General features: G+C 38.7%; 1 protein-coding gene across 1 annotated transcript in view; it reads left to right on the top strand.

The window, feature by feature from the left end:
- Positions 1-12,109, top strand: part of nrip2 (nuclear receptor interacting protein 2) — a 33,596-nt gene that overhangs the window by 1,003 nt on the left and 20,484 nt on the right. The gene's annotated exons all lie outside the window — the stretch shown is intronic.

Below are 12,109 nucleotides of genomic sequence, written 5' to 3'. Positions count from 1 at the left end.
AATATAAAACAGAGAAAAGCAGCAAATCCTCACATGAAGGAAGTAAAACTGTTGATTTTTTGCTTAAAAAAAAACAAAATAATTACTGTTTTTCTGTCAATTAACCAACTAATTGTGTCCAACTCTACTACATCCTGGCTGTCGATTGTGCAATGTCAATTTCATGCATAGGGAGCTATTTAGAGCTGCAGTGATTAGGCAATTAATTGATTAGTCGATCAACAGGAAATTCATTGCCAACTATTTTGATAACTGATTAATCTTTTTGAGTCGTTTTTTAAGAAAAACTGTCCAAATTCTCTGATTTCAGCTTCTCAAATGCATATATTTTCTATTTTCTTTAGTCTTCTATGCTGGTAAACTGAACATCTTTGGGTTTTGGACTGTAGGTCAGGACAAAAAAAGACATTTGAGGATGTCACCTTGGACATTTTTCAGACAACATTTTGTAGACCAAACGAATAATGGAGAAAATACTGGACAGATTCATCAATAATGAAAATAATTGTCAGTGCCTAGAGCTAATTGACTCCTAATGCATGAGTATGACCATCATTTCCTGTAAGCTTTTATGCTGCTACTGTATATATTGTATGCCAGAAAGTAAGTGCAGCCTTTAAAAGGAAATACGTCATCCGAAGGGTCATGAAAGATTCAGAGTCTTGCACTCTGCATGAAGGGGAGGGAATGTCTTGTCGAAGCGTGTTACAGTACTCTGTGCAGGGGCTCTGAAATAGAGTGTGATGTCAGTATACATTCAGGAACACACACACACATATCAGACCATGGTCACTTTTGGGGACATTATATAGACTAGCATAGACCCTAACCATGACCACTACTTGGCTAACCCTAACCCTAACCCCCCCTTAACCCTAACCTTAATCTTAACCACTGACCCAAAAATCAGCTTTTTCCCAATTGAGGACACAGCTTTTGTCGCCAACTGGACAAGCCGTTCCCAATTAACTGGTCCTAAGTCTGAAATTTGTCCCCAAAAGTAGCTTACGACAGACCACACACACGCACAATTTAGGGTTGACATATGGGGTGAAAGACAGTGTGATACACAACCTCTGCACTTCCTCCTCCTCCTCCTCCTCTTCTAGCAGCCTCTGAAACTGAAGCTGTTATACACTCTGGAGGAACTCCCTGTAATAACGTGAACAATTTATTGCTCCACCTCTCCTTTGACACAGTTTTTGGTTGGTTTGATGGCAGCTGCCCAGATTCCCCAGAGCTTTCCAAGAACCTCGACAAAATCACTCTGGCACCGGGAAGCAGCACAAGCAGCGCTCTGTGCTCTGCGAATATCACACTGTGCATTCATGTCTGCCAGATTTTAAAACCAACATTTGTTGCTAGAAAAAAAAACATCCCACCGCCTCCCCGCTTCTTCTTTGACTGTTTTGTAATCTAGTGATAGATATATATTTCACTCTCTTCTCTGCTTTGGCTTTCCCACCTCATTGTCTGAGATAACATATTTCAAAAACTGCAAGTCTCGCAGTAATAACCAGATGTCATTTAAGGTATAAATACCAATTTCTCAGAGCTTTTTTAGCTAGCAGTGGCTCTATGGATACAGATTGGTCTGTCAGTTAGGCGGTTGGTCCAGACTGAAGTATTTGAACAGCAACTGGATGGATTGCCATGACATTTTGTTCATACATTCATGTTCCCCAGAGGATGAATCCTAATAACTTTGGTGAACCCCTTACGTTTCCTCTAGCGTTGCTATTGAGGTTCACATTTGTGGTTTTAAGTGGAATATCTCAACAAATAATTGTTGGATTGCCATTAAAATGTCATACAGACATTCATGTTCCCCTCAGGATGAATTGTTATAACTTTGGTGATATCTTCTAGATATCTAGCACCACCAGCAGTGGTCATGTATCCATATGACATATCTCAATATCTACTACATTTACATTTTTTCACTTGGCAGACACTTTTATCCAAAGTGACTTACAATCGAAGAAAGAAAGTCAAACATTAGAGGTGTAAATTCTCAAGTAGCTGATCAGGTACAAATGCAATGAGAAAGAGTGCTAGACAGAAGGTTGTTGTTGGTTTTTTAAATTATAAAGTAAGCAAGAACAGAAGTAGACAAGTGCGTAACAACAAGAGAATAGTGCAACAATCAACAAAGTGCTAAATGGTTGAAGGGGCTCAAGTGTTGAGGTGTTCACAGAAGAAAGCATCACTTACTAGATTGATTAGCACAAAAATGAAATTGTTTTTGACATTAAATTTGGTACAGACATACATGTTCCCCTCAAAAAGAAATGTAATATCTTTGGTGATCTCTTGACTTTTTATCTATCACGATCATCAGGCCAAAATTTCAATTTGTTCAATACTTTGGTTTATGACTGAATACCTCCAAAACTAATGACGTTCTCATCAGCCTCAGCTGCACTTTAGTAAATGTCGTCCTCCCAAGAAAAATGACACAATAGGTCGTGATGTCAGCTGCCCAAAAACAACATGTAGTTACGTTTGAGTGACAGATGCCACCTAGTGGTCGTAGTAATTATGACCTGGAGCAGTGGTGCAGTTCAGATGACAGGATACATATATGTTGACGAATTTCCTCATTTGTGGAAAGGGGTGGATGGAGGCTATAACCCAACATTGGACTTTGCCACAGGAGACTGTTGTTTGTTTCCTGTTTCTAACCATGAATCAGGACAGTAACTACAATCGTCCCCTAACCTTAACAAAGTGATAATTTTAACCCAAACCATGATCTTCCCCTAAACCTAACCAGGTGGTTCTTGTGCCTAAACCTAACTAGACCTTAACCACAGCGTTGTCACATCATAAAACATTATTATTTTTTAACAGTGATTCGTAGCAGTGTTGGAAAGTGCAGACAAATGTCCTGTTGTTTACTGCTGATAGAGGCATCATGTTAGAAAAAGGTTCCTATGCATCGTTCAGGAATGCACATTGTCAAACCATGTATTTGGTTGTTTAATTTGAATTTATTCCTGTGATGGCAGCCGGGGGCAGCAGGTATGACTCCAATAAACATCTAAACACAATAAAAGAAAAAATGGAAAAAATAATCTAAGCGGAGATGAGATTCCCCAAAACTCTATTACATTAAAGGAGCTTAATGTACAACTCATCTGCTGGCAGCCTGGGATTCAACATCTCCTGCAGGGGCCCGAGACCCTCTTATCATAATACCAATTATCTTCTCTTTGACGACAGAACGGAGCTCTTCTCAGTAGCTATCAGAAACCCAATCTGTGGCGCAGACGTGGCCACAGGGAGCACAGCGAGATTTACATGGAATCTGTGACAAGTAAATTTTTGATGTCAGAATAGCTTTGGGAACTTGAGCAAGGAGTACCTAGAAATTGCCAGCACTCTGCCATCATGCCTGTATCTCCTCTCTGCAGACAGCCAGCAACATCACTCAGGCACTGAATAGATATGGATACACTAAAAGAAAGAGAAAGCATGAGTTTCTGAGATGCATTGCATACAAAACATTCATAGACAAAAGATGAGATCATCTGGATATGACTGTCAGATGCATTTGTACGTCTGTCGTCTGTTTGGCTACAAATCAATCTGTTGTCTCCGTTTTTCAGTGTGTATCTTAATGTTTTTATCTAATTATATTAGATAAAAAATACAGTTTTTCTTTTTGGCTTGTGGCCTTAAATGTTAGACATTGATCTTTGACAGTCAATGATAATTTTTACATTCCCTTTTCTCATTAAGCCTATATGCAAATATTTGTAATTTCAAATGGAAAAGCAATTAGTTTAGCTCTTAAAAAGGGCTTAATATACTTAGTTTGGAAATCCAGATTCCAACATTTACTCCTGAAATCATTCAATTGATTCTAAAACCTTGTTGTTGTAATTGATCATTTAATTAATAGAAAATGAATCGACAGTCGCTCATTTTAGCTTCTCAAATGTGAGGATAAGACTGACATCTCGCTGTTTTCTTGGTGTTTAAATCTATGGTCTGCTTCACACTGCCCTTACATAAAATTATTTTAAAAAAAGATGCATCTACTTTTTTATCTACTGATTTTTATCCTCTCCCGAGAATGCCCGAGCTGCGTGCAGACCTTTAAACTGTAACCTCGTCTTTCTTCTTCTTAATTTCTGCTAGCTGGCCTGTCCTGCCCTGTGTGTAATTCAGCATTGGAGCCTGTTATGTAAGAGTGAATTTGTTTTGCTGCTCTTTAGCCTGAGGTCCTCTCAGTCTCAGCAGCAGCAGCAGCAGCAGCAGCAACAGCAGCAGCAGCAGCAGCAGCAGCAGCATCATCATCATCAAGCAGCATCAAGCAGCATCACTCCAGCCATGTTGTGCTGCAGAGTGAGAGGAGCTGTGAGCATGAAAAGGACAAAATCCACCGTTCCAAAGTGACAGCGATGGAGGGGAATGAAAGAGATGGCTGGAGATGGGGTCGAGGAGGACACTCGGCTGCTTTATGTAACACAGTGTAGATACACGGGTATAAAATGTACAAAGAGCAAACAGGACGAGAGGGAATTGGTTGCAAACATCTGAGCCCAGTGACATGAACACCTGAGCTCAGCATTGACTGAGTTATTGTGTAACCAATGTGTAACCTTGCTATTCTCTACTGTAAACTATCAACATTTGCTCTCCAAAGCTGCTGCAAAATGAAGGACAGAAGAAGAAAATGATGGCTTTGAAATAGCAAGTTAAATGCAAATGCAAAACAAGGCAATACTATTATGCGCTGAAGCTTACCATACATATTTTTCCCCCCATTATTTTCATTTAAGGTTAAAAATTAAAGACAAAAAATTTGATTGTTTTCCGAGAATTTAAATCTCAGGTCATCAAAGCACTGAGGTTATCAACCGCTCCAGTGAAACCCATACAAGTTAAATTCTCTAGGAGGGGTCGCCGCTCTTGAACACTGATCAATACAGGTTTTCATGCTGGTTTTTAAAGGGTCAGTTCAACCAAATTACAAAAAATACAACATATTCTCACTTGCCTTTAGTTTTGAGCTTATTTCATTCTTGACTTTGGAAACAGCATTTCACAAAATCTCAGCTCAAGGTCTACGTACTCGCTTGTCTGGGAGCTTTCAGACATATCACATGGTCCTCATCAGCAGATTGAGTTCGCTCAGTTGCTTTGAAACTGGCTTTTATTCTGGGCACCTCCAGAACTTCAGCTTGACAATTCATTCTTGGAAAAAGCAGCCGAACAATCTCATTTCAAGGTCCACGTATTCATTTTTTCACCTTGTTTTTGTCTTTTTTGTTCAGGTTTGAGATTCAGATATCGCTCTGCTTTGCTGTTGAATTTTTTAAATGTAATAAATGGTAAATTCCATTAATGGAGGAAGAGAGAGATATCTCAAAATAAACAGAATCAAAATGATCTGCATGGTTAATACTACTAGAAGTAAATGAGAAAATATGATTTTTTGTAATCTGGGAGAATTGACCTTTTAAACTTTGCCAGTCCTCAAGCTGTCTGACTAAATCAGACAGATTTCAGTGGCACACTTAGTTTTTAGTGTCACTCTTTTTGATAAGGCTAATCATGATCATCATGATCAGGCTAATATTCCAGAAAAAAAACATTAATCTTCTAGTTCTGCAAGAATATATGGTTTTAAAGTGGTAAAATATCAGGTCTAAACACACGTATTGACTGTAGGAAGCTTTAACATTTAAAATATGCCCTTCAAAATCTCATTTTGGTCCAATTTCACTGCACACACTTCATCTGCCTCTGCTGCAAAGCCTCCCTCCTCTTCTCCCTGCAGCTTAGCTGTCCGTTTGCTCATGTCCCTCTCTTACAGATGAGTGAATCTGAAACCTGTGTGTGTGTATGTGTGTGTGTGAAAGAGTGAGGGCCTGTCTAATCGAGAGGTTGGAGTCTCCAGGTACTTCTGAGGATGATCAAAAGCTACAGAACTGGGCTTGAATATAGAAGAACTGCGGCATAGAAGGAACTGTTTGTTTCCTTGTGTGCATCAAATACAACTTATTTACAACAGATTTAGTAAACATTATGTTCAATATTAACCAAAAAATCTGCAAGTCATTTAGAAGACATTTTAAAAATACCGAATATCCAATTAGGAAACGTGCTATGCTTTCGTCAAACCAGAACTTTACGAACTTGGTGATCTACTGCTCTTTCATAAAGTCATGGGTTTTAAACAGCAGATGGTGTACAGTGCATCTCATCCTGGAACGGGTTTTTAAATCCATATGCATCTTGACTCGCATCCTATGAGCTCTCGGTTGTTTACAATTTTCACCAGAAGGCCAAGTAGCACTTCAAAGTGACAAGCAAACACGACACTGTCACTCAGTGAAATCCCCTCGGTGCTCTTGGGAGTTTGTTTCCCTTCGCCTTCTTCCCTCCAGAACAAACCGCGTTGAATCGGTTCGGGTGCAGGCTTTATTATTAGCTCCGGGACAATTAGGTGGGCTGGAGAGAGGTTAGTGTGAACCTGTCTCTCTCTCTGTCATCTGGAGCTGTGGATGGGCGGTAACACTCTCCCTCAGCTGCTCCCTCGGGAGGCTAAAAATACCCAACACAAACAAATAGGACAAAACAGCCTCAACAACAGTGGAGAGGAGAGAAGGCAATACTGAGACGGAGACGGAAAGCAAGAGAAGAAGAGCGAGTTCAGACATCAATATTTGTTGGATATGGCAAGTGGCTCCAACTTTCATTGAATAATTCACATATTTTTCATTGAATTTTCAGAATAAAAGGCATCCAAACCATTCTAACAGAGTTAGAGCTGCAACGATTAATTGATTAACTGATAAGTTGATCAATAGAATATAAATTTGCAGCTATTTTGATAATTGTTTAAATATAATAACATTTTTAAAGTAGAAAATGGCCAAAATTTCAAGACATTTGTGAGGATTTGCTGCTATTCTTGTTCTTGTTTGATAATAAATTCAATAAGTTTGGATTTTGGACAGTTGATTGACCAGAAGAGGCAATTTGATGACATCAGCTTGGACATAAGAAAACTATGACAGACATGTTTCACTGTTTTCAGGCATTTTATAGACCTAACGATCAATTGATTAATGGAGAAAATAATTGGTGGAGCCCTACACAGATTCACTTCTCAAATACAGAAGCATTAACACCAGCATACACCTGTCCTATACGTAAATACACATACACATATATTAGCTTTCCTGCTAAAGTCTCCTTCTTATCTAACTTATAAACATGAACACATGTCTTATCCTGCAGCCAACGAGCCCCCAAACAAATATTCACCAGGGGAAAAGTGCACCGCTAACATCAGTTAGCAGGCTGGATAGCTAATTAGCTGCTTAGCCACAGTACATTAAACAGGATGTTAACATACCTGCAAATGTCACTTCAGACCCATACGATGCTGGTTTGGTCGTTGCTCTTTAAAATCCGTGGGTGACTCTTTATTATAGAGACCTCTTATTTCCTGTTAATTATCTGAGTAATTTGCTGGTTTTAAACAATTATTTTTTAGGACATTTTACAGAGAAGGTGGTGCAATTATGGTACAAATTATAAGAAAAACAAAATCAAAAAGTTGTTTCAGTTGGTAAGTACAAACTCATTATATTTGGGTTCATACGCAGTTGTTAATTTGCAAAAATTCTTATTAAATTAGACTCTTAATTCTTTAACAGACAGAAATTACTGAAAACTACATATTAGCATATTAAAGTCTATTAAAAACTCTAATAGAAACATCCTAACATGCTAATATATTGAGAGTCTAATTTATGAAGAATCTACATATGAACCCAAATATACTTAGTTGACATCAACCAAACCAACTTAACACTTTTTTCCTTATAATTTGTAACAAATTTCACTGCCCTTGTCCTAAAAATGTATCATTAAATACTTACAAATTACTCTGAAAATTTCCAGGAAACGACATACTGTCTGTCCATGACTTGTAGCTACAGCAGTTAGTTTACTTTGTCTGTCGTTCGGTGTAGCACTACATCAGTAACCTGCCAGCTAATGTCAATCAAACAAGCCTCTGACACTCTCCTCCAGCCAGCTGAGAAAAATTGGAGCCTTTCTAGTAATTTTCCAAAGAGCTTTTTTCTTTATCATAATTTAACAAAAAGACACGTTGACATTAATTTTGAATGTAAAGAGGGATGATTAAATGTATTTTCAGAGCCAGACTAACACATGGGATGAGATTTGTTGACCATAAGAGCTTCACTTCCATAATTACACTTATTCATTCTTATATGTTATTGTTGCTCTTCAATGGAGCAATAAAATGCTTTTTTTTCTCAATGTCTAGTCTGTTAAAGTGGGAAAAAGTCTAGGTAAAACTAGTTGCCAGTCTCTCAGATACAGTGTTCCTTTTTGTTCCTTCATACGTGGGCTGTTGTTGATTTTCCTGATGTGAGTCCTGCGGTGAACCCCTGAACGCAAACCAGTCCAAACCGATCTCCTGCCAATCGGACAACTGCTAATGTGTAACCCAAGCGCTCCACATCCATCCTCTGTAACTCTCTCTCTGTGAGTCAGATTAGAAGCTAATTGCCATGTGGACTAATTACCTGCTTGCAACAGGCTCCAGCCAGTCACGCGAGCTTTCTAATGCCCTCTTTCTCATTCTGATGGAGGTCCCCATGCGGCTGATTTCCTGTCGCACCGACCAGGAGGCTCCGGCAGCTACGCATCTGCCGCCTGCCTGCCTGTCTGCCTGTCCCTCCTCTTCCTCCCTTCCTTCATTCTCATTTTACATCTCTGTCTTTTATCTCTTTTCTGTCTACTTTCTTGCGTCACTGTTTGTCTCTTGACTGAAAATCATTTGGTTAGTGTGATAAAACAACAGCAGTGGTCATCAGTAGTGCTGAAGGCCTATTTGATGATTTGATCCCAATAGGGAGGGGCTTTGTTGTAATGCTGAAATGATTAGTTGTTTAATTGATCAACAGAAAATTAATCCACCACAGTTTTTATAATCAATTCATTGTTAATTAACTGTCTGTGTGTTGTCTGCCTGCAAATGAGCCTCTGTTTTAATTTGCTAGAGTATATCCTGATCTTTTTAATTACATTAGTGCCGAGCAAAAAGTCAATTAAAGCTACAGTGTGTAGAATTCAGTGGCATCTGGCGGAACGGACTTGGCAGAAATGGAATATAATATTCATTAGCATGTTTTAATTAGTGTTTAATCACCTGGAAATAATAGTCATTGTCTTGTTGTTACTTTATAATGAGCCCTTTATATCTACATAGAGAGCGGGTCATCTTCCACGGAGGCCGCCATGTTGCACCGCCATGTTTCTACAGTAGCCCAGAATGGACTACTGGTCCTTTAATCGATTACTCCAACAAGAAGTCTTCTTTTTGTCATTTTTATTGTCCCTTTTGTAGATGATCTGCAGCGTTCATCACCAAATGAAGCATGTTTGTTATGGTAAATGAGCTGCATTTATAGGCTATAACACTTTTCTAGACTACCGACCACTCAAAGCGCTTTTCAACACATGCCAACATTCACCCATTCACACATACATTCACACACTGATGGCAAAAGCTGCCATGCAATGTGCTAGCCTACTAATCAAGAGCGACACAGTGCTTCACAATGTTTCTAATGCTCACTCACCCATTCACACACATACACACACACACACACATACACAAAGAGTCATTTGGGTTCAGTTGGGGATCGAACCACCGACCCTCTGATTGGTGGATGACCCACTTTACCTCGTGATGATGATAAATAATCAAAAGGCCATTAGCTTAGTTAAAAAAAGGTATAATATAAATATGCTGAAAATCTGGATTTTACAAAATGTACATTTTTAGAACAATAACTCCACTAATCATCCCACTGGCTGCAAAAACGCAAAGAGCTTGAAACTACTCACTGTTTTAATCTATTAGCTGATCAACTGATCATAAATCAGCAACAATTTTGATAATCAATCAATTGTTTTTAAGTAACTTATCAAACAAAAATACTAAAACCAATGCTAAAATTTGGACATAATCTGTTTTATTGTCATAAATTCCCAGTAGAAATTTAACATCTTTTGGGTTTTGGACTGTTGGTCATAAAACCAGCTATTGAGGACATCACGTTGGGATCTATAACCATTTTTTTGACATTTTACATTAATCAATTAAAAATAGTTGATATATCAATCAATAATGAAAATGATTACTGGTTGCAGCCATAGCCACCAATCTACCTTTCAAAATCACACATGCAGGATGTATATTATCACCTACCTGTGAATTATACATACTGTATGTTTTTGACCTGTCTATGTCTTCATTACTTTTGGATACCTTCTCAAATGTATGCATCACAGTTATTGATCCTTACTATGTGACACAAACTAACCCATATTTGGGGTGTTTCTGGACTACTTAAAGATCCCAGCTGATCATAACTGACTGATACTGTGACTGATTCTCATCAGATGGATTGAACCCACTGACTTCTAGTGAAGACGTAAAGCTTTCAAAGAAAAATATGGCTGGCAATTTGTATTTTTTTCACTGTCAACAAATCTCATGTGCAGAGCCAAACCTACTTACAACTTATTCTTCTGTGCCTTAGTTTTTGTCCATAAACTATTAAAAACACATCCATGAGCCATACTGTTGCACTGGGTGGCATTTTCCTTCATTATGAAGATAATGTCTACCATAGTTTCTTGTGGAATCTGCCTTACACAGAACTACTCTCCGGAGACTGAAAATGTGATCGCTGTTATGCTTTGGAGCTGTTTCTAAACAAACTACAGTAATCATTGCCTTTGTGATGAAGGAACATGTCACCCAGTGCGACAGTGTGGCTCACAGACGTGTTTTTAATAGTTTTTGGACAACAATAGAAGTCTACGGCACAGAGGAATAAGATATATCAAGCTTTGGATACACACACAATAACTGTAAGTAGGATCAGTTGTTGGTTTTGGTGTTTTCATGGGATTTGTTGGCAATAAGAAAAATATGGAGTACAACAAAGAGTAGAGTATGCCATAGAGAATGGCAACAAATAACATATTTTGACTACTGCTGAGCTTCTGGCTCAAAAAGGAAAAGCACAACAACTTCTCAGCAAGGAAAGGAAAGATTGATGGCCTCAGTATTAAATCAATGCCTTTAATTCTCTGATAATCATGATGACTAATACTGAAAGCTTTCTTCAGCTGCTGTGATATCTGTGAAACATGTTACAATCAGCAGCAATGACTGTTCAAAAATGATATCGTCCTAAATCACTCTGGAAAAATGAACAAACAGATTACACCTCAGCGATGCCAATTCCACCTCAGCTGCTTCAACAATAAAAAAAAAAAATCACTAGCAAATGAGGCGTATCACCAGCTTGCATTGTGTTTAGTAGATAAACTGTTTATGGGACCATGCTGCCTGCTGTCTTCGTTGAATACAATGATACATCTAAAGGGGTTTATCCTGAGTTAATCTGCAACATATCATCATGGGAAAAGGCCACATGATTCATGCCGTTTCATATATTCTCAGCCTGTTAACAAGCAGTCACTTGAATGAGGTGAGAAATTTCTCGAAACCTCGAGATGCGTCACGATGGAAGAAACTCTTCTCACATGACATGACAGCTCACACAGTTTATCTTGCAGGAAGTGCACTATATTAAAAGGCAGACAGAGAACAAGTGTAAGGTGCAAGATTAGCAATTCACCCCTGAACTTTACAACAGAGCCGTGGCACATGTGGCGACACCGAACGCCGCCTGTTGCTAACATGATTTGCTGGCGAACTGGCCCTGGAGTAGTGAGGGTTCAGCAGAAACAGACGCCGACCATCAGAGGACACAGACAAAGAGGGGAAAAATTAAATTGTATTCATTGTCTATCAGATTAATCTCTGTCTGATGAGAGCACAGATGAGGAAAACATATCAAACAAAGAACCCGTAATCAAAATCTCTGGCTCTCGTCGTCCAACTGTTAGCTTGATATGATTTCCCTTCTTCTTATCCTTCGCCTACTGAATAAAAACATTCTGGTGTGCAACCAGACTTGATAGCACTTTAATCTAAATGGTATTTTCCACAAATAAACCTTCATCTGTCACT

This window comes from Thunnus maccoyii, chromosome 23, assembly GCF_910596095.1.
Source record: "Thunnus maccoyii chromosome 23, fThuMac1.1, whole genome shotgun sequence".
Lineage (NCBI taxonomy): Eukaryota > Metazoa > Chordata > Actinopteri > Scombriformes > Scombridae > Thunnus > Thunnus maccoyii.
Note: the sequence above shows the minus strand (reverse complement) of the source record. Positions and strands in the feature narration are given on the sequence as shown.